This window comes from Ruditapes philippinarum, unplaced genomic scaffold, assembly GCF_026571515.1.
Source record: "Ruditapes philippinarum isolate M1 unplaced genomic scaffold, ASM2657151v2 ctg168_1_1_1_1, whole genome shotgun sequence".
NCBI lineage: Eukaryota > Metazoa > Mollusca > Bivalvia > Venerida > Veneridae > Ruditapes > Ruditapes philippinarum.
In genome coordinates, this window is record NW_026854841.1 from 319785 (window position 1) to 341214 (window position 21430).

The following is a 21430-nucleotide window of genomic DNA, read 5'->3' on the forward strand; positions in this document are numbered from 1 at the left end:
TGTACTGTTACTAAGTAGAAGTGCATTAAACTCGGGAAGCTTTGAAATGATATCATGTCTACAGTTTATCTTGTGATCATCTGACCATTTATAAAATGTATACTCTGAGGTATTTTCATAATCATTTATATTTTGACTACTTATCAGAGAATTAATATTAATTTCAAAGAAGAGTGGTGCATGGTCACTGTATTCGTTAAACGGTTACAGTTTAAATGTATTAATCCGCTTAAAAGCTTTATCATTCAAAACCAAATAGTCAATTGTACTACATGATCGTTGGTTGAAAAATGTGAACGAATTGGTATCACCAATTCTACAGTTAGCTATTCGCCATGATGTAGACTTACAAAAATCAAGCATACCAAACACCCGAGCATTGCATACATTATCTTCTGATGCCCGTCCTTGAGGAATATCAGGGGTATAAAAATCAAAATTACAAACATCAAAGGAAATAAAATCATTATGGCTACCAACTCGTGAGTTCCAATCCCCAGCAATCATTACTGTACCTAGCGTTTCAAAATATGATACATCATCAATAATAAATCAAACAAATCATCATTAATTATACCAGCAGTAAGGGAGTCGTCTGACCAAAGGTAAACTCCACACAAATAAATATCAGTATCAAGTGAAAAATAAGAGTCAAACAATTGTGTCATGGTATTTTTGACAAGAGATATACCGTTAGTGTAGTTTTCCTTTATATAAATAACTATACCACCACTATTTCTTCTAGCTCTTCTATTCCTGATTTTTCTATAATAATTATATCAATAGTAACCGTTAATATCTAAAACAGAGTCTTTAGTAGTCCATGATTCAGAAAGAATAATTATGTCATAACTTTTGATTATTTCAACAAAATTTTGATCGGTTAATTTGTCACTCGATAACCCATAACAATTCCACACAATAATTTTAAGTTCATTCTCCGAAACACGTTATCTCTGCTGGGGCTTCCCGTCAATATATAAGGTGTCGTATGCGAGCTAAGCCCACTTACCATCGTCACGTGCAGCTTTTAGTTGGGGAATCAACTTTCGCCTTTTCAGCTATTTCAGGAGGGAACTGCTCCTAATTGAAAAAGTTAGTATTTTTCAAGCAGAACCCTTGCTTTCGTACTTGTTCCCTATCCTTGAAATTAGCAAATTTGCACACGATAATACGATTACGGCGTTTGTTTGGATACGATTCTTGATATTCGGTTCTATGAGCACGCTCAATAACTATGTTATCGACTATTTGTTGAGCAATTTACAGTTTTTCTACCATAAAGTTGCGCACTTTCGGTTCGATATCCTGCTGTCGTTCGTTGATTGGCTCCTCAATCCAACCAAATATAAGGTTATTACGCATGCTCTGCGATTTTAAGTAGATAAGTTCGTCTTGTATGACACTAGCTTGCCTTGTTAAATGCTCAATTTCCGACCTTTGAGATACTTCATTGAACTCAATAGTGTCGATTCTACTTTCACATGTATTGACACGATCTGCAAATTGCTTGCACATTGTAATACATTTATCATGATAGACACATAGACGACTTGATGAAATACAAATAACTAATTGCATTTCAATATAATTTATGTATTCATTTAAATATTAGTGCTCTATCTAATATATTATCAATAAAGTTTACGTACCGATTTAGTATTGTTAACCAAGGCCCTAAACTATCTTTACTACATTCCTAATCATATAAATAAACTATTCACTTTACATCATTCCACCTACATATATTTGATAATAACTTTCGTTCTCAATTGACGCCATTTGTAATAATAAATATCATCCTCCAAATTTAGAATTTAAATTGTTTGCAGCGTTATTGAACCTACTATGCATCAGTGGTTCATAAAAGCGAACAATAAATCTTCTTTATATTTGTTAAAGAAATTCAGGTTTTGGGATAAGTATATTTTACGTTATTATATGTTCGGGTGTGGTATCAAATTGCCCTGTCAGTTTATATAGTGTCGAATATTATTTATAGAGCATCAGAACAAATGGCTTTATTTTTTGCAAAGTCAAATGTATTTGTTGTATTTCACATCATATTATCCGTGCTGAATGAAAAATATATAAAAATATTCAACGAGACGTTTTGGAAAGGAATCAAGCTACAAGAAGGTCTCCATATATAATTATTTCTAAAAGGGGGGGGGGGGTGGAGGTGAGAATGGGGGTGAATTATGTTGCACCAGAACTGTAAATGATGTTGACGTTTCGATCTGTACTAGTGAAGGCACACGTCAAGTATTATTTCAGGCACGAACGGGCACCTGAGAAGAAGCAGCGACATTTCGTAAGATAGTTGGATAGCTTCCTCAAATAAAAGAATCCAACGCCCCTAGTGGGTTCGAACTTAAGAGATGAAGGACAAGTGGTTTGAAGTAAACGACCAAGACCACACATCCATGGACGCCCAAAAAACTGTTTATTCCGTAAGATAATGCTGTTATTGAATATGAAATGTAAACGAACAATATACACGCATTGTAAAGCATCACTTAAATAGATGTCATGTGATGTTTTATAGTAGTTGCTTCGCTATGTTTAAAGTTTACAATTATCAGAAACTATATATTTTCTATTTTATTCTGTTCAATTTCATTTGCATCAAACTTAGTCTAGTTTTACCAAATTCATGATATTTCTTTTCACAAATTATTTGGAAAATGATTGGAGTTGTTCATTGCCGATGCGTTGACAGGTGTAATAACACAAGTCAATGTGGTTACATGTACATAAAACGAATTTATAGGTATTTGAAACAAAATAATTTTTGCTGCAAAATTATGCAAACTTCAAATATTCCTGAATAACTCTTCTGGATATTCAAAATTACTTAAAGATCCTGTAACTCAATTACTTTTATGATTTAATACCATAAATATAATGCACAAATGAAGATTTATTAATATTGCAAGTTCCAAAAAGCGTTATTTGTAAAGATATTACCAAAATTACAATTCATGTTAATATGGGGAGGTAATTAGAAATTTAATTTCTATAAAGTTTAAGTTAAATTTTTCTATAAGAAATGAATGCATATATTTTAATGCTTACATATAATATGGACAAATATTTGCAGTACATATTTTACATATTCTTCGATGTTTGAAAATTGTTTTAGAAGCATTATTACATACATACAGTATATAAAATTTCACTTAAGTGTGGTAACAACCTTAATTACAACATAAACGAATAAATTACAGGAGTCTTCTCATCTCTTAGCTCTAGCAGGTCAGTTGATTTTGCCCTTGGTGTAGTTTTAAGTTTGTAACACCAAAGGTTAGCCAAAATAATGTTTTCTTGTTTTGGCGTCATATGGCTTAAAATGTGTTGCTGCGCCGTAAAACCAAAACAAAACAAATGTTAATTTCTATAATTTCCAAAATGCCTATTGTTTTAATGATAAACTGATATCAAACCAATGTTGGTTTTCTTTTTGCTGGGTCATATGGGGGTTGCGTTCATTGAACACCGCCTTTCCTTGTTGATGTTGTTTTAATCCTGAAGTTTGTTTGTTAAACTTGATAAAAAGTTTGTCAAACAAATATAATTTGTTGATACAAGAAAATATTATTATTCCACCAAATGAACATATAAGAATATTTTTTTGATAACTTTCGGGATTCCTCTATTTTATAATATTTGATAATTCCGCCTACAGAAACATAATTCGTCAACATTTATTCTATGTTAAAACATAAAAAGTGAGAACAGATGATCCTCTAAGTGAAATGAAACATTTTGTAAAACTCAAACTTATTGTTAACTCTGTTCTTTAATCTTAGATACTAGCCTTAGTAGGAAGATTTGCACCCAGAGAAGTATTTCATATATTATATATGTAAAAAACAAATGGTCCTAATTCTGCTTAAACATGTCGCAAAACAATGACAATATGCGCTAGATCTTTTGATGATGCTTTTGTAACAGTTCAGTGAAAAACGCTTGTTTTGTGCTTCTCTGATTTGTTAAAAAACAACAACAACAAAGGGCAGTAATTATACAAAACGTACTATGTTTGAATCATTATACCCAGGCAGTATGCGACAGGATTCTTCATCGTGAAAGTTAAAATAAATTGAGAAATTACAGTTGCGTACAGAAGAGATTGTTTAGCCCGCCCGCTGCCGGCCTTTATATCCCAACCTTCTTTCGGATAACATTTTTAACAAGAATTAAAGTTAACACTTTATAACATATCTAATATTGTGTCTGTAATACGCATGGATATATCTTAACAATGGTTTACTAAAGCAATTGATCATTGTAGACATATCTATCAGCTAGAAAAGACCGTATTCGAAATTTCTATATAATTGAAATAAATGAAAACCAAATGAAAACATCCATGTATTCCAATTACTATCATAATTTGAAGATGACGTTTCCATAGAAACAACACTGGAGGAAGCCTTGAAATTGCTATAAAATAAGATATTAATAACTGTTCGCATTAAGCCGAGGTTACGCTAATTCCAATTTCCCTTTCATGTTTCCTTTATCTTACATAGGAAAATTATATATTTATACTTCATTAACGATACTTTCTTTCCATTAGAACATAAAAGCTGAGCACATAAACTCTTTCTCATGTCCTTATGGTCATTAGCTTTTATATAAATCCGAAACGTTTATTTTTGTTCAAAGGAACTATGAAATTAGGTAAATTATGACTATAGTGGTCTGGTTTATTACATACTAACATTCCTATCCAAGGATTGTGATGATCAATCTGCAAATCTATATTAAAAAAAGAATTCCATATGTCACGTCGGAGCATTATATGTTCATTGTGTGGAGTGGTAAGGTGAAATCTTTCGAAATGTTAGTGGATTAAAAAGGGGTGGTGGGGTTGAACACAGTGTCACCGTGACGATAACAATTGATTGTATGACCTACAACACATATTGCCAATTTGGTCAACTTATTATAGGCTAATTATTTCTTAGGTTAACTAGCGTACAAAACTGTAACATAACCTGGTACTGAGACCTTGAACTTTGACTTCAAAGAGTTATCTACTGGTAAATGACAATGTCTTTCTGTGGTTTCAGAAACCTAAGCTGATTCCTTATTAATTTTATTATTGGACAAGGATATTAAATAGTTTTATAGTTTATACAAATTTATTTTAGTTCGATTGTGTTGGAAGCTATAAGCTTATTGAAACACTCTCGAATCCGTTCCTGGAACCAACCAGTACTTAGCAAAGAATTAAAGTTTCTTGCTCAAGGAGACAACGGTTTGGCCCTGACAGGGTTTGAACCCACGCGATCAGCAATTCTAAGATTACTAGTCCTAGGATATAAAATGACCCTGTGACCTTTACCTTTGGCCCATGACCTCCAAATTAAATGAGATTCTTCAAGTTTAAAGTGCAGCTTATATTCTCAAGTTTCATAAAGTTGTTATTCTTTTTAAATATGTGTTCCACTTCTCGACTGAATGAGCAATGTTTTGTTTACGTTATTTAATTCTAGCTCATTTGTGCCAAACAAAGTAAATATCATACCTAAAAGGAGAATAGAGTACACTGACAGCGTATCATTATCATTTATAGTTTTTATATCAACCAAAAGTTATTTTAATTTTTAAATCTAAAATGCTTACAAATTAAGCAACTACCTATTTCAATATATACTATTTAAATTTAAAAAGGAAATTTTAATAACCACTAAGGGAAGAGAAATTATTAAGAGGAATGGTTTTACACACATTTAGGAAGCTGCTTTGGTTATGCTTGAAATAATAAGCATTGAACGATTCGGCATGACTTTAATACCAGACTTTCTCCTCTCGAATGTTTTCTGTAATTAATGTGTTTCTGTTGAATGTCTAAGGTCATTAAATTCCCATACTCGGAACAAATATATTATTCTTACGAGCTAGTAGGTACAAGTTTCATTTCATATTTTTTTAAAATTTATATATTTATCTTATTATTTTACTTTAATATTTGATCAAATTATCGAAATTATCCAATGGTCCACAATATGCCATGTCTTTATTTAAATTTCTAATTATTATAAATTATTGAAGAATTAAAAATATGCCAAAATTTATTGGATATTTGATTAATTTAATCACAGTTATATGTTTTGATAATCTTCTAAATGTAAAATAGACTTCCTAAAAACGCCAAAAACTGCAAATTAAAAATAATAATTTATTATTATTTTTTTTATTGCAAGCTACCGTCTACGCACTCTGGGCATGTACTGCTGTTCATGGAATGGCAGGAAGGTGTCACATTGGAGGTTCAATGATAACAGCCGTATGAACACATCTGCAGATGTTTCTTAATTCGCAATTTCACCATTTTCGCGTTAAATGTAGAATTCTGTTTAAGCCGGTGCAAGAGGGCGTGGACGGTAACTTTCACTTACAGTACCGTCCATGAGCAGGCTCGGTCAAACCGACATTTTTAATCTTGTCATGTTTGGGCGTTCTTATGTTATTCCTTTTGTCTTTATTTTATTATTTCATGCCGTGCGACTCCTACTCTAAATTGAAATTGCTACTCGCCCGGAACCAAAACATAAAAGTGCCTGTTTAGGTGGTCACTACATGTCATACTCTGAGAAATGGTCCCTAATCCTACTTTACAATTAATTGTTCTCGCTAAAGAGATATTTTTGTAGGAGAATAGAATGCTTGAAACATTAAATGATCTTGTTATATAGGGGTAGCCAACCAAATAGTTTTGCAAAATGACTTCAATGAGGATTACCACCTTTCTATTGAACTTTTTCTGCAGATCACAGGACTGACCTACACTTATTTGACTGCAAATATCCAAGTCATAAATTAACATAGAAACTTTATTTTCTTAAGAAAACAATAAAGTCTTAGTTTCTAAATTAGTTTTTATACTTAAAGAAACATATTCATTCAATCACCTCATTGTGGTTTTCCCTGCACATTTTTCAGCCAATCGCCGGCCATGTTACAATACGATACTCCGAAAAGTAAGATTTTTCATTTCTCTCTATTGTCATTACGGATTGTTGCCGTTTATGTTATCTTGGAGTATTCAACCGTTATATTATTGAGCCGCCTTGTTTTTAAACAAATGTGGAAATTATATCTATTAAAAGAAATGTCCAATTCGTGTTAAAAGATTAAATTATACTGAGAATTGAAAGGATGAGTTTACATAATAAGTAAGCATGAATGATATGTAAGGTCATCATTATAGATGATTCTATTTTGCAAATGAATATGCATAATCAATAAAGTAAAACCATTTTTATACATTCACGAAATAAAACGCATTATACATTTCACAGTGCTTTAAGTTTTAAATATAATGCCGATATTAATGCCAAAGGTCAACGTGATTAATCATACCTTAGTTGTAAAGTTTTTTTTCTGAAAAGAGATGTTTTAATTATAAATTTACAGTATAGTACCGATCAAGCAGGAGCTGATAAATATTTGTGTTTACAGTTAATATATGTCGTTTATCTTGTAAAAGTTTAACTAAAGCGTGAAATGAATAAATGCCAAGTTTTCTGTAATTTGTATTTCCATTTAATACCAAAAGTTTTGTAACCGTCATCTATCTTAACATTTTCAAGTATTAATTGTATAATGCAGACTGTAAAATGTTAAAGATAACTTTTAAAGAATGTTCTAAATTGGATGAAATATAAAACAAATATGATAAACAAGATCAACAAGAAAAAGCGGCGTTCAAAGACGCAACCCCATACATACATGTCTAGCAATTGTGTGATAATTGTATTTATCTTATTTGTTCCAAACTAATGTCATTCTCGTAATATTTAAAATGAAGAAACAAATGATTACCTTGGTAGATCTTTTAATCCGTATCTAAATTCTGGCATGTCTTTCACTATAAACCTTTTTATCTCATCATAACAAACTAAGTCATATCAGCATGTAAATCACTTGTTATATGAATAGGTTTTTAAACACCAATTTAACTCCATTTTCCTGGTTCAACGATTCGGAAAATTGTGCAGTTACAGAAGTAATTTCGTGTTTGATCTAGCTTGATCGTTATAATTAGTTTCTGTCTACATGATATCAATAGTCGTAAAGACTGATAACATTTACATAATTTACATAACGGACAAAAAAAACATATGTTCAATGGGATGTCGTATTTATGCAATTATTCCTAAATGTTATTATACCCAGTGCGTATAATATCAATCGCTAATAATTTGTATTAAAATGACATTTGAATAAGTCCATTCAAATGAGACATTCAAATGAATGAAAACAATCTTTACAATATTTCTATTGACTAAATGCTTAAGGCTAGGAACAAAACAAATTATATTTATGTACAAGAATGACCTTAGGAAATAAATATGACAATAAATTTAAACTATTAAAAAAACAACATTCTTTTAGAATATGCGGTTAATATTTTTATAATGATAATGATCTAAACCTAAATGTGTTCTTCCCGCTGATAGCAGAATTAAATGAATTTCATGTTATAATAGTTCAAATAAATAAAAGGTTGGCCTTCTGGTTTAAGTCTGTGGCGCCGTTATTTGTCGCAACGCCGCTTAATGTAGCACCTGTCGCTAAATGTCGCACCATTGCCGCTAAATGTCGCAACCGCCACTATTTGTCGCAAAATCGTCTGCCGTTAAATGTCGCAATAGTAACGTTAAATGTCGCACGATTTCCACTTTCCGTTAAATGTCGCAACGCTACCGGTAAATATCGCAAGATGTAAATTCATGTTAAACTAATAGCTAATGATGTTGCATTAGATTTGTCTGTATGTTAGTTATCTGTTACTTATCATTAGTAAAGCAAAAATGAATGAGTTCATATGTAAAAAGGGGGGGGGATTCCAAACAATATGCTAGATTAGTTTGAAGTGTCTTCTAAAATGATTGGTTGAAATAAGAGTTTTCTTATTGGGTTTTTAAATCTATAACTATCATTCATGCCTCTTTGGCTTTTGCACACATACGTGTTTTCATTTAACAACCTATGTGCCAAGGTTTTGAGCTACGGTATAACCTAAAGATAGATCTAAAATACTAGGAAGAATATTCTAGAAAGATTGAATTGAGATTTTATATTGTGTCCGCATTTTCCCTAAATCTTCACCTTTAAAGGTTTTATGATATTGTCACTATCAAATTACGAATAACGATCTTAAAAATGTCATTGATGCAAAAAACCGTTTAGTTCTATTCCTGTTTTTTCCTTTCAATGCAATTTAAATAGTGTTCCAGTCATACACGTACGGTATGTTTAATATGAAAATGGGCGGAGTCAAAAACCATATTTGTATCTAGTTACAACTTTCAGATGTTTTTCTCTGGCAGTCAATAGCTTCAGTTATTGAATTCATTATAAGAAATTAAAATGATAATTGTGTTATATGTTTTCTCAAGACAGTGTATGATGGCGACATTAAATTGAATCTCACTTATGAATAATCAAAATATTATTGCAAACAATTAAAATCTTTGTGAAAAACTTTTATTGTTTTTACTCATTGGTCCCGGCTCGTGAAAATATATTCCATAATTTCACTCACACGAAAAAATATCCTCTTAGTAGCATTTGCCAATAAGGGCATATTTAAGTCAGTGTCATTGACACGTAGGAGATTGTTCAATTTTAAATGTCTTTAATCTTTAACGATTACAGCACTTTTTGGTCCAGGTGTTATTTATTTAAGATACTTTGTAGCATACAACAATTGATTCTATAACGAAATTATGCAATATTCAGGATCTGTTTATATTCATTTTCCATTGGGTTATTTTGTACAATTTTAGTCAGTTTTACGGGTGTTTTTACTTTATTTTTGCATTTTATCTGCTTTTTTCAAAAGTATATCGCATCAACTTGATCCTGTCTATGATTATTACGACAAACTCTTTTTATGTTTTGACGTCTTCGCTATTTACGTCATGTGACGCTGACATAATGTTCTTGTTTATTGTTTATAATTTGTTTATGTACTCTGAAAAAGGCTGTTTAGCCGAAACGTTGGTACATGAAAGTGATGTTGTTTAAGAATTGTAGTTGACTACTCTTTTTTTTACTTTGACATAGTTTCAGTTCGTGAACATTACTTTTAAGTCAAATGCTTGTGCACATAATTATGTTTGTACTTCTCAGTTATTAGCAAATTCGGCCAATAACTGTTTATAAAACATGTCAAATTTCTTTGCCTTACTGTAGAAACGCAAAATTGTGATTGTAAAAAAATGTGTTTTTAGGTAACGATATGAAATAAACAGGAATATAAACTGTACAAAATGTTCAATTTTATCTATTTACCAGTATCTGGAAGAAAGTTACGAATTTGTTGTTTTTGGTTGTGTTGTTTTTGCTATTGTTATTAAACTAATTGTTTTTGATGTTAGTTTTTATGTTATTAGTTTCATTTTTCGTCTGTATGGTATAACAAGGGTTAAATAACTAAAACTATCAGACAAATGACATTTTGGTGACATTAAAACGTTCTGATAAAAAGCAACAGTTGGTATGTAATTTGCCAATAATTTGCATCGTAATTGGGTAATAATACATTCAACACTTTCTAAGCGCACATTAATATGCATTATCATAATGAAGAACCTATCAATGTTAATAGAGGAAGATGAATGGCATTGTAATTTATGGAAGAAGATACAAAAATTAGCGAAATGTAAAAGTAATAATCGTTGAATAGTTAACTATTTCTCTAATGGCGGGACAAATAAGATAATGTTAAATTTTGATATACCCATTAGAAACATCGATACACTAACTAAAATGAACGTTATAAACCCGACACGAATTGTACCCTCCATTTATAACCAGCTTGACTTCAGTAACAGTACCACTTGAACATATTTCTACCGAACAAAAATACTGAGTGAGTTCACAATTCTTAGTCACGTAGTATTAACACAGTAAGAGTAACTCTCACCGACATATGGGAGGGTAATATTACAAAACTGTGAAATATAATTATTGTTTCTGTTGTATTTGGGGCAAAATATTATTTTATCAAAAAGTGAGACGTGATCGCTGATAAAAACAATCGTCACGCTTTCGTTATGTAGGAGTTTTTGAACAAAAAGGTCTGTCTAGGGACATAAACATATTCTTTAAACATTAAGTACGGAAATGTTAAAGGGGCTCCATAAAGTGCGATGACGACTGATTTTCGGTCAATTTGATCATATGTTTTAACACAAATCATTCATTTTATTCGCAAAGACTAGATCATTTCTGGTCATTCTTAGTTACTTTTCTCACATTGCTTGAAATCTTTTGTCTAGGCGAGTTTTACAAAAGACGAAAATATTTATATTTCAATAGTTTTTATTTAATAGCTTGATTTAATCGTATCCAAATCATGTGAATTGTTCCATCAATAAAATGCACGTTTCATAGCAATACACGTGATATTCAGAAATATTCCAATTATCGTGACACATAATATTTGCTAGGAACGTAGAATAATTGCGCATGAATATTTGCAAATTACAAAAAAACATAGACATAATGAGAGTTATTTCAAAACATGTTTGGTTAATGTTGATTAAAAGGCGTTCATAAACTTGTGAAGCGACCCTGTGGACATGTGTTTAAGCACTTTTGATCTCAATTTAATTTCAATTTTTTTCACCGAATGTCAGTTTTTCTTGCAAATGCATGTTATTGCATTTTCATACGCCAATTTTGTTTTATGTGCATCCGTTTTTGAAAACATGCAAGAAAACCAAATACGTAATAAAGCGAACTATACATGTGTATTGATCAACGATTTCTGAATAACGCTCTAAACACTCACAAATTATAAGACCTTACATATGAAACAAAACATGTTTAAGAAACATATGTTGTTTTTTTTCAAAATCGATTTAACATAATGGTATTTCCCTTATTAATGAGTATGACTTAAAGAGCTTACAACTGTTTCTTCCATGAAGTTTGTACACAATAACCAACATGTTCTAATAGGTCTGCCATTTATCATGATGTATAGCTTTAATGTGTAGTGCTTTCTCTCAAAGTATTTAATTGACTACGATATATAACTAATAAGCAAGTACTAAGCAATAAATAAACAATATTTATCATTAGACAGTGGGGTCTACATTATGCTCAAGATTTTGCTGTAATACAGGGGAAACAGTCAACATTCTACAACAGTTTATCATCTGCTGTGCCAGTCAATGTAGGCCGATAATATTAAATGATTGCTTTTATCAATTTTGATATAATCATACCCATGTTGATACCTTGTAATTTACAATCAGCGTTAATTATGATAAACTTATTTCGAATTCGATTTAAGTACCAAGGAAAATAATATCTGACCATAATTATGCTATGTTCCCCATTAAGAATTTTGAAAATTAATTTCAAAAAGATACCAAAAGAAATAGGAGAACTTGGCAATTTACAAGATAAATGATTTTAAGGGATCCTGCTCACAACCAGTACGTTAAAACAATCTCAAGCGAGCATGGCAAATTAATAATAATTGATTCAAGTATGAAGATATCTCACAAAATTTGGGAATACAGGTCAATTATGATTGCCAAAAATAAACATTCACATGTACATATTAAATGAGGTATATAATGATTTATAGTTTCAGCCAATCAGCGGTAAAAGTAGATATAAATAGCTCGCCACTCTGGTAATAAAAATGATGACGTCACAATATACAAGTTAAAATATGTTAGATCTAAATAGTAAATGAGCACGTAAATAGTAAATGAGCACGAAACAAAAAAGGCAATGGCCACTGTGGTAAAAAAAGCAATGCCACTGTGGGGTAGTTGTCTACATGTTTAGTATACTGTTTCGAGTCCCTGCTGCTGCGTGCCGAAATTAAGTGTGATTTTTCTGTGTATTATTTATCACCCATGACTTTCTATCAGACAGACCAAAATCAACTACATCGGAATCGTTCTATTTTATTCGTATATTTTTGACAACGTTGAAAAAAATGCCTTGGGATTTAAAAATGCAATATGCAAGAAATGACTCATCACCTTTAATTTTTATGCATTAATATAACGTAATAATGTCAATAAAAGAAAATTATTTTTAACAGAACAAAAGAAATGTTCAAAGCATCCGAAAGAATTTTGTAAGAATGCTAGCAATCTTTTTGCGACTGAACCGCTTTCTTTAAGGTCAGAAATCACATTACGATAGTGACGGAAATTACAGCAAGTTTTATTTGAAATTGATATACATCACAAAATGATGCCCCCACTACATTACGTGTTAATCATTTCAACACTGTGATGATATGAACAATAACCAATTCTTTATACTTAATCAATATACATTATCTTCGTAATTCAAACATGACATTTCCATAGTAACACAACAAAGAAGCCTTCAAATAATAAATATATGAGAGCTTGATTAGGGTTCATATAAAGGTCAAGGAAAAATCATTACATGAGATACCTTTCTAATGAAAGTAGATATTGACAGTATCAACATATTAACGATAATTAAAAACATCCAATATAATGTCCCCTTTAAACATATGCTGTTTCATAAATCTGAAAAGGTTTAATGTTCGCTTAGTAAAAATGAAAGCAGAAAGTTTAAAACATTTTAGTAATGACCAGTACAATTTCTTACAATTATACGTTAAAATGCACATGTAAAACAGTTTACGAAATCCTTTAATAGTCTTTGGAGACGTAAAAGCATAAACCAATTAGTTTAAACATATTTTATTTCAAGCATTTTGCACAAACAAAATTAAGATACAATAATGAATAACAATACAATGCTAAAAAAAGGATCAGACCCGAAAGTGTAAATGCTTATAAAGCATTCATAAAAGTTACCAACCCACGCTCATAGATGACAATCTAAGTACCAATGAAGAAAGAAATACCAGAAAATATATGCAGCCAATGCTTTACGGGCACAACATGCATGATTCTTGTTATATGATTCATGATAGAATGAAGTTCAGAAACATCACAAGAAAAATGTCGTACATTCTTAAATTTTCTCCTAAATTAATAACCGAAATTAATACAGATTAACATTTCAATTAATTTAATTTTTTAATTATCAAAAAGAAAAACGGGGTAAATATTGTAATCAGATAATGATAAAAGTTTTACCAGCTGATTTATCATTTTATAAAATCACAGTATTTTGCTTATTCTCTCGAAATAGACTAGTGTTATATGTTTATGGTATAATGAGAACTTACATCGGTTAGCTAGTAAGCAATAAACTATGCGGAATTGAAGTATGAATGAAACGGAAGATTAAATTGCCTATGAATGATTTCCTCTTCTTTCATTTCTTTTCTTTTCTCTCTTGAGAACATGGATATATCTGTAACATCATTAGAACTGATAACATATCCATTAATAATTCGTTGTGACCATAGTTTAACTGATTACAGTGAAAATAATATTTCAGAAATGAACATAACACACGTGAAATGAGAGCAATATGATTTGATTTAGGAGAATAACTACGAACGGTTTCATGATAATCATATTAACTTAAACAGTTTTCAAAAGTAATAGCTAAATCGGAGGACTATGTTTAAGTTGCCAACTTCACAACGTGTATGACATGTATGTCTTATTATATGTGTATATGACATATAGAATACAGGCCTAAACCGATAGTTCTGAAACATGTGAAGTCTCAGACACATGTTTATATAACCACTTTAACTGAAAATAATAATTTCATATACTCTTAACAGCACGTACTTGATATTGTGATTGTTCATCAAAACAAAACTTGATATCAGTTACGAAACATAAATAGATTTTAATTCAGCAAACCATACATCTCATTTATCAATTAATGAACAGTTATATCGAGTTCAAATGGTTTTAATTGCCAACATTGTCAGTAAATTGTCTTTATGTATCTTGCCACTTGATATTGTTTCAGATGTGTTGTCATGTAACTTGCAAATTTTATAACAAAATATCGAGACAAAAATATTTATTTTTATAAATATTTTAAAGATTCATATGCTGAAAAAACATCAAAGAATTTAATTGATTGTATCTTTAAATATTCCGCTCGATGACATATATCCTGAATCATTAAGTCTTGCATTTTTAAAAGCATGACACCTAACTAAGTTTTATTATTTCATATCGAAATATATAGATGATCAACGACTCGGTGAGATGTACAAGATAATACATGTACATAATATTTTTATATTTAAAAGCACTTTAGTGGCAAAGGAAAGAAAATTATTGCACGTGAATTTGTTCTATAAACCTATTACATAGCTCAAGTTTAGCAAAAAGAGTAATATTTCTGGAAGGAAAAATACATTAAAGTTACATTAAAATAGCACATTATAAGCAGTACGCATGAACGAAAAGGGTTTGATAAATGGCGGAAAAGATGACTTTTGGGTGAATATAGCCGTTACATATTGTTTCTTTATCTTGATTTAAATGTGACCAGTCCGAAGAGCAAAGTTTTGATTTTGACACTTACTTAAAACACATGGAATGAACGCATTAATTAACTAGTGTTTATCCTCAAAGCAGTTTTCATTTTTAACGTTCTCATATAAGTAAGAAAACACATACTTTCTAAAAGCTGACATGACAAAACATAAAGCTTTACTTTTCAAATTCCCTATATATTTATAAAGCAGATCAATGTATAATACATTTAAATATCAAGATTTTTTTACTTAACATGTTGGCATAACTTATTTCACCAGCAATATAGAGCTGAATTACGACTTCTGTTCTCTTGTTTATTAAAATCCTACTACATTGACATACACTTAAACAGCTATTTCCGTCGCTGTGCTCATAAGGTTCTTGCAAACATTAACTTAATGACTACGAGATTATCAATCTTCCTAATAATTGTTTGACGCATTCATCTGTATTAGTATAATCGTTTACTATTTCTTTTTTAATAGCTCTGTAGGCAATAAAACAGTCATTTGGTTATTGTTTGTTGCGATATTTGTCTCTGCTTGTCTTTTAACATTGTTTCAATATATTGTGTGTCTATTATACTCGTACGAACCTTCTTTTAAAATTTTACCACAGTACTGCATTTGTATTTCAATGTATCAAAAAAAAAAAAAAAAAAAAAAAAACTAGATTAAAACTCAGACTAAAATAATGAAAATTTGAAGAGTATAATTTATATATATATGTCTACTTCGGGAATATATATGTGTAACAGTTTGACATTGTTATACATATGGCAAATGTATTTTTAATTAAACAAGAGTTTAAAGTCGGACGACCTGCTTAACTTTTTGTCAGTATTTTGAATGTCATGCGATTGCGTACTTGGTTACAAAGAGGAAACGGGTAATATTAATGTAACTGTGGGCTGGAATTATTACCCAGAACACAAATATGAAGTTTCTGCAGGATTTCCTTAAGGGAAGTGGACATTGAACTTGCATGTAAAGCCTTTGCCATTGAATTTTTAAAGTTCACAAACAGGTATAATTCACTCACGGTCCAAGTGTTTGATTTTTTGTCAGTGACATAGGGTAATGATCACAAAAATGTGTACAAATATTGAAGGGAATACTTTAAGAGGCCTATCAGTTGCCAAAGATATGGAATATTCATTATTATCATTTATCATAAAAGAGATTTGCATATAAAGCAAATCATTATATGTTTTAAGATATTGTGACTTCATTCTTGTACATCTGCGATGAAGTAAATCTAGTAACGGAAACTATATATGTAGTATAATTAAATGCCAATAATTTATTAAACGTGTTATATGTTAAAGAAGTGGTATGTCCATGTCGGTATTTCGGTTTTCTGAGATATATAATCAAGAAGACGTGCTTTTGGAATGCATGAGTTAATTTTAGTCAAATAATATATTGGAAAAAAACCAAATACATATAAATCGCCAAGTAACTGTGTCGGGTATAACACATTCATAAGAAAATTATGACCATTTTTATCTGAATAAACTACTTAATGGAAACACTTGATAGCAAATCATTACAATGGCATGAGTTTTCCATTATAACCTCATTCCCTTCTTGTGAAAATAATGTAGTATCCATATCAAACATGAACCTCTTAAATTATACAACATAACATCGTAATAGATCTGTAATAAGATTAAAGAATGATATATGTTGTATTAATTTCATTGCGTGATCTGCGTTATTATTCTTATATACATGTATATAAACCTTCGAAGAGCCTACTAATGACTCTTATTCTAAACTTTCAAAACTATACCTATATTAAAATACATTTAAGAATATTGGTTAAAATATTTTTTTTTTATATTTTGCAGTATCGTACAATGAGAAACGAACGTATGGTATGTTTAAAATCAACCTATAAAAATATATAGACCAAATAAACAACATGTACTTTTAGTTATAATGATTTGCATCGCGCCCTTGAAATAAATGTCATGTTAATGCCAAATGACTTACATAGAGACAAAATTGCTCTAGCAATAGTTTTGTCTGCTGATTTGACGCATTTTATAGTGTTAACATTTCAGTAACATGACATGTATTATTTTTTACTTATTAGGCAAAATGTTTTTTTTTCTTCTCATTTTGGATTTTATGAAAACGGTTGTGTTAAAATTCCATACTTATTTTCAGATTCACCTCAAATGTATGAAAATCTTTATGTTCGTTTATAAGCGACTGTTTTATGATTTCTAAGGAAATATATGGTTACTTTCATACTTAGATTTTTTTAATGTAGCGCCATATAAACTTTTCAAGTGTTGGTTCAACATAAAACCCAGTCAAACAGGAGTAGCAAATGTCAATTGCTCAATAAAATTCTTTGTAATATTCATGGACATGTATTATAGTATATAATAAACAAAAAATGTTTTTTAATTGTTTCTGTACATTGGTCACTATGACTATAAGTTATTTTAATTATTCTTGCTTAAAATTTTGAGCATAAGGATGTATTAATGAAGAAGAAATTTTGCACTGAAATATTAATTCACGTGCCTTATTGCGATTCGGTGCACTTTGTTTAACATGAAATTGTATGAACTTATTATATTATTATCCAAGTTTAGATGAACGAATAATAACGTGTTATAAATGTGATCCGTTACGAATTTGGTCTAAGAAACTTTCATTATCAAATAATTATAAAATGAATTAAGGTATGTGATGTATAATTGATATTACTTCAAAGACACCCAAAACTTAACATTTTAAGCCTAATCAAATTCTTAACACAAATACAAAAAATAACAGATGTTTATCATCTTGTTTGAAAAAAGTAATGATTTAAGTTAAAAATATGTATCAGTTATAAAGAAACAAATGTTAATCTGTGAAAAATATAAATAAAAAAGTATGAAAATTGCTTAAAAGGCCCTGAGTAAGGCTTGAACTAACACCACACGTAAACCTATCTTAACCGAAAATAATTACCTTTCAGAAAGAAGATTTTGCATTAGGTATGTCAGCATTAGGCATCTAAAACCTTTATTTTATTACGATATTTTATACATCGATTAGGAACATATTGTTTCGTTAAATAAAAAAAAATGAATCCAGACAAATACTACCTAAATAATGTATTTTGGCGAACAATTATTATTTATAATATAACCAGATACATTATTTATTTGAAACAGATAATAATATTTCTATTGATCTATTAAAATACATTTATGGTACGATATTTGCAAACTAATTACGAAGCTACTCTAGTTACGTCTAAAAATGGTCAAGATTTAATCATCAAAAACATAAGATTTCTTTGCTCTCCTACGGAATTAAATTTCCAATGTTTATATCATGAAGTCGATTTTTATCAAAACTTTTGGCTACAATTCGACGTAAATAATGAAATTCTTAAAAAGCTTTCATTTATACCATGAAAACATTTGAGTTGACCCCTTAAGCAATGCAAAACAGTTACCGTTGGAATGATACGCAGCAAAAACGTTACTTTCATACTCGTTCAAATGTTAAAGAATTAGAAATTAAGAAATTCATAAAACAAAAAAAACAAAACAAAAACAATAAAAAGTTCCTGTATAAGATAATTCATTCTTGGATATCAAACTATCTACCGTTTACACCGTTGCTAGGGAAATCTGTCTTACACCGACATATAAGACAAGTCTCGTGCATTAAATGACGTCATTGCCGCGCGTCTTTTATGAATAAATAGCGTTCTTAGGATGATGTGACTTCACGTTATGAAAGAAGTTGAACGTTCAAACGCTACGATAAAGAAAAGTTGTGTAATGAGAATATCGGTTTTCGTAATTTCTGTTCTGATAATAATTGATATGTAATATGCAAGAAAAAGAATCAACCACCGGCTGTCGGTACAGCCGGGAATATCTAGCTCTCGAGTAACTGTTTATAGCGGAAACTTGACATAGCCTCGTTACTGCCGTAAACAAGTATCCTCAGGCTAGACATCCCGGTGTGTACCGGCAGCCAGTGTAAGATTCTTATATTATAAAAGATAATTCATTGTTATATCATAAATTCTATAAATGTTTCATGCTAGTGTCCCACAAATACAGAAATATCACTGTAAGACACTATTAAGTCATAAATATCAATTTCAAACCAATTTTAATCGCCCAGATAATTAACTTTCAATTATGGTGTAAAATACGTAAAATTATAAAATCAAAATGGAAACGTATGTATTTAAACTATTTTGTTTAACTTGATAATGTTGTTGATCGTGAACACGTTTTATAGTAAAATGACTAGATGTAGTTTACAAATACCTCAAGCTATCTGCCATGTTTTCTATCTAATGGCTATAACCATCCCTAAAATAATCAACTGTGTCTGAATTTAATACTATGTTATATAAATTTCCATAAAATCCTCTCGCAAACTAGCCATAAAAACTTCAGAATATAATTGAAAATGGTGTAAAAATTGCCTCGAAAAAGAGTTTCCACTTAATAGTTCGATAAGAAATTGAACATTGCGTGAAAATACACAATTGCATTTTAAAATAAGTTTGTTTTGAACAGCAACATAATTGTGATTTAATGCTTTAACATCTCATTTTATCATGTAATCTACGATTTGATACTAAAATATTTACTTTTTTTTGGAAGTTGTGCCGTAGCCCATCTTTTGCATGAATCAAAACCTCTGGTTCGGCGTTTCGTGATAAGGGAACCAGATTAATCCTAGAACGGTGTCACATGAAAGTTATGTTTTCATAATGGAAGTGCTTGGGCCGTCTATTTTACAGGGATCCCCTAGTCGCGCATATGAAAATACTTTTAACGCGTGCCCCGTTAATAAATGCTTTCTTCTCCATTAATGTATAATTGTTTGAGTATTTTAATGCAAAATCCAAGCATATTGTTTTCAGGTTTGTCCTCATAATAAAAACCAGTCTAAACACACACATGCAAAAGTTTTCGAGATCCATCAATATTGTTTGCAGACAAAAAGCATAATCAAATTAAAACCCAGAGTTAAAATTGAATTACAAATAAATCGAAATAGTGAAGTAGAGAATAATACTTTTTATAACGATAACAGATTGGAAACAAGAAAACAAATACAGCTTAACGCATTTTGGGCGCAACATAGATATTCTTGTCATAAGATATATGATAGAAATAAGATAAAAAAATCTAAATTATTTTATAAAATGGTTAACCAGGTAACGCTTTAATCATTTACTGATTATTACATTTCCCTCGAAAATTAAACACGAACGTACAATTGGAATTAAAAAAGGTCCAATAAACAGACATGAAGCACCCATGCACCATTGAACCATTTTTCTAATGATAAAGTGAACAAGTTACGATATAGTCATATGTTAAAAGTGCATGTCTGTATATCGAGACACAAGTATAAACCTTTAGCAGCACATTATAAAAGAGCAATATTTGAAATAGAAAACTGTTCTAATTGAACACTTTCTAGTTATTAACACAGTCACATAGCTCAGGATGTATCATTGATTGTGAAAAGAAGCCATTTACAATCGCCCATTATAAGGTTCCATTTAATGATGATGTATTCTTTTCTGTTGAAATTTTGTATATAATCTGTATAAATTTCGGTTATTAATTAAGTAGAAAGTTTAAAAATGTATAGTCTTTTACCTATTCTCTCGAAACAGAATGGTTTTTCATGCTAGTGGTATAATAAAAACTTAAATTGCTTAGATAGCTAGCAATAAAACAGGTGGAATTCAAGTATGATTGAAGATGTAATTGCCTATAAATAATTTCTGTTCTTTTTTCGTCGAAAACATGTAACATCATTACATTGAATAACATAAATTTAATCATAAATTGTTGTGTATATAGTTTAACACATTACAGTCAAATTAATAAATTTTAAATTGAACACAACAAACGTGGAAAATAAAGCAGATATGTATTTAAAAGTTTTGCTACGAATATGACCGATACCGAATTTTGA

General features: G+C 30.2%; 1 protein-coding gene across 1 annotated transcript in view; it reads right to left on the reverse strand.

The window, feature by feature from the left end:
- The window catches only part of LOC132741252 (receptor-type guanylate cyclase Gyc76C-like), a 221317-nt gene extending 213252 nt beyond the window's left edge, over positions 1–8065 (reverse strand). Inside the window, exon 1 of the mRNA XM_060729382.1 lies at positions 7840–8065. The gene's annotated coding sequence lies outside the window, so the exon portion shown is untranslated. The remainder of the gene's footprint in view (positions 1–7839) is intronic.
- Positions 8066–21430: the final 13365 nt, after the last annotated feature.